The following is a 3,754-nucleotide window of genomic DNA, read 5'->3' on the forward strand; positions in this document are numbered from 1 at the left end:
CTCGGCGCGGGGGGGCTAGAGGGATGGCCGGTGCAGCGGCGAACCGGCGGTTGCTAGTGGTTTTGGGGCGGGCGGGGTGGCGTCGCGGCGCGGGCCGGCCACGGGCGGCGGGGCCCGCGGTTCGGCCGGTGGTGGCTGGCGGCTCAGGGGGGTGGAGTTTGATGATAAACTGCAGTCCCTTGATTTCATATCCAACGGCTGGAAAATCTAATGACCGGAGATGAAAAAGTCGGTCGACTGACGTGTAGCCTCACCCCGCATGTACACATGCATGCACGCAAGACACACACACGCATGCAGGCGTGCAACACTGACACGTACACATAACGAACACACGCACGCATGCAGGCGTGCAACACTGACACGGACACATGCACTCACGAACACACCGATGTACGCACACATGCATGCAACACTGAAACATACCCTTGCACGCATGCAACACTCACACGCCTGCATGCACACAACACACGACGCAAGACACACGCTCAACCTATATGTGCATGCACCCTTTGTTAAGGACATGGATTGTTACGGGTATTAATCAATCTTGTCTGTGATAAGCAGAACATTGATGTTTGCAGCGGTCTTTATGAATCACAACGTATCGAACGGGCTATCAACATAGTAGGCTTATCTACATGAAAAGGATGACGTCACATTCAATGAACAATCATCGATTTATGAAATGCCGGCTTCTGACCGCCCTGGCCCACCAAAGGTTCCTCTACTATGCGCTGCCTGTGTTGGGTCACTGAGATGCAGGCCATGTACCCAAAGAGCCCACACGTCAGTGGAAGAACGGCACGGTGTCCTACGTCAGAGTCGAGGGCGCCACTCGCTGCACGCCTGACTGAACACGCCTCCTTGTCGCATTCAAATGCCTCCATGAAACCCGCCCGTGTGGAAGCCGAGAAACCCACTCTAGACACACGTCCGTTCATGACCGGGCCGGCACTAAACGCAACGCCGACCGAGCTCCTCACGTCCGCCGTCTATTTAATCTCCTATTTAAACGAGGCCAAACGCCGGCCAAGAATCGCATGCCTCCGCCGCTCCCCTATCTCCTCCTTCACCATTTTGTCCACACTTACAATGGCTTATGAAGAGTAGTTATTCCGCACAAGCCATTTGTCTAGGTTTGTTTCTCTCACACACACCCACGTAGGTGGGGGACGTGCACGAAGAGAAGAGGTGCACGCACGGCGCACGTACTCCCGTCTCTTTCCCAACCACACCCGCGCGGGTACACGGTGGAGCTCATTTATGTATGAAAACGCAGCCCACGTGGTAATTTGACCGTGTACTAGTTGTCCACTTGGTGGAGGGGTGATCTTCTACCACGGGTGAACAAACAAATTGTGACCTGACGCGTTATGTTAAAAAAGAGGCAAACCATGTGGGGCCTACCTTAGAGGCAAGGCTCTATACACTGGAGTACTTTTGATGTGTCTCTTCAACTCGTAGAACGACGAGAAGCTTGCTTAGTACGCCGTCTCCCCCGCCCACGGGCACGGTGGCTCACTAGATGAAGTGAAGCTTGCTTACTAGTAGTAGTACTGTACGCCTTATGCCTACTCCCTCGCCCACGCGCGCGGTGGCTCGCAGGACAAGGAGAAAATTTTACTACTCCCTCCGTTTACTCCTCGTCCCTACTACCTTGGTTAGAGAGATTATCATATTGTCTGGAATATATATGTCCTTTAGTACTCCCTCCATTTACTTATACAAGGCCACTATAAAAAAATACATTTTGCATCTATACAAGGCCACAAATAGTAATCGAGACAAAAGTTACTAGTCCCTCCTTTCCAGTTTATGGCTCAATTTCAAAATCTCTCCAACCAATGTAGTGCCAGTCGTACCGCCCTAGTAGTAGTAGTAATGAGAAATGATGTGGCACCCCGGCTCAGAGAAAACCGGAATGCCCCGTATTCCAGCCCAGCGATCGTGGAGAAGCCTTCTGGAATACGGAACTGCTTAGCATAGAACAAACCAGCTTTCTATTATTACACTAATATGATTACAAGGTCTCCAATATTACAATGAATAACATCGGCACGGCGACATTACGCCATCCTCAGTTGCTCTATGCAAGCAGTAGAACAACTCGAAGCAGCGGAATAACTCTAGCAGCGGAACAACGACGATAGTGGTGAACTCCACTCCGCAGGGACTCTGGCTGGAACGCTTAACCTAGCTCGCAAACAAAGAATCCACGGCAAACAAACATGCAATCCAGCCACGACCTGCAAGCTGGCATGACATGCCAGGTCAGTACTTTGAATGTACTTGCAAGCTCACAATTAACTAGAAGCATTCAAGACAAACAACAGCATGGCAATTACAAGTTAATCACGGATTATCATGAGATCATCAGGATAACATGGCATGAACAATATGAACATAATATCGCTAGGAAAATATATGATCATGGCATGAACATATAAATCAGATGATACTAGCATGCAACATGATGACACTACATGCACCATTTATTTTGCTCGGGTTACCTCGTAACCATCACATGCATCACTTACCAACCTCGGACATCACACGATCATCTCAGGATCAAATCAAGCTTGGTATAAACAATACCGTAGTAATCATTAAATGACCACAAGGAGCTTGATCTTTACCCATGATTCTCACAAAACATCACGAATATCCAACAACTCGGTGTCCTCGATACCACGGTGATCATTCCGGTGATCACCACCATGACCAACACTTGGTCTCAAACGGTGATCTTTCCGGCGATCACAACCAACTTATCTCATCGTCGAACCGGGGTTGTCATTAATCAAGTTATTATTAATACTGTTGACTCACGGTGGGACCGACACGAACTAGGCCCTTATCCGCGGGTGCGGCTATCGATAGATTTAATATACACTCTGCAGAGGTAGTACACTGTACCCACACTACGGAACCCATGGCCTCGCACTCCCATTCGGGTGGACCAACGGCGTTCTGACAAAACCAATCTACTACCATGACACTCTCCCGGCCACTCCGACTCACTCCCCACTGGGCTAGTCCTGGGTGGCCCCGTGTCTACCAAAGACACAACAACCACCGTCGTGGTCCGTCCCAAACAGGGACAAAAGCGCTTATCATCCAAACCAGGGGCACACAAGGTTATGTCCGCCTACCTGATCAGGGTAAGCACGCCCATAACCTTCCCTAGTTGGAGGCACCGGCGAGAGGCACGACAATAGACCCAGTTAGGACCTCCCCAGAAGGTAAGTGTGGTTGCACTGGTCAGTTTCGATATGGTGACACCATGACTCAGCCAACAGTTGTTCAAGTTCAATTAATTCCGGTTAAACTTGAATGCAAATATGCTGAGCCATGATAAAATAACATGATGCAATTGCAAAGCATGAGCATGATATCAACATAAGCATGAGAGTACGACATAACTATTCACTATATCAACAATGAATCATATCCAACTGAGCATGGCATACTGACTAACATGAACATCACAAGTACATACTTCTCATAAACATAGCATGACCACTAGCATCAACAATAAATATCATGCAAGAACATAAAAACAATGCAAGCAGTTAACCAACGAGATGCAATGAAACATGTATAACAACGGTACTCGGGACAGACGGCAGTTATGCACCGAAGACCATCACCAACATCAACAGGTACTACTAGCAAGCATAAGCATATGAAAGGAATACTAGCAACTAGCAGGGCATGATAACCAGGTGCATAACAACATAGCAAGAAGGTA

Source organism: Triticum aestivum, chromosome 3D (assembly GCF_018294505.1).
Source record: "Triticum aestivum cultivar Chinese Spring chromosome 3D, IWGSC CS RefSeq v2.1, whole genome shotgun sequence".
NCBI classification, from domain to species: Eukaryota; Viridiplantae; Streptophyta; class Magnoliopsida; order Poales; family Poaceae; genus Triticum; species Triticum aestivum.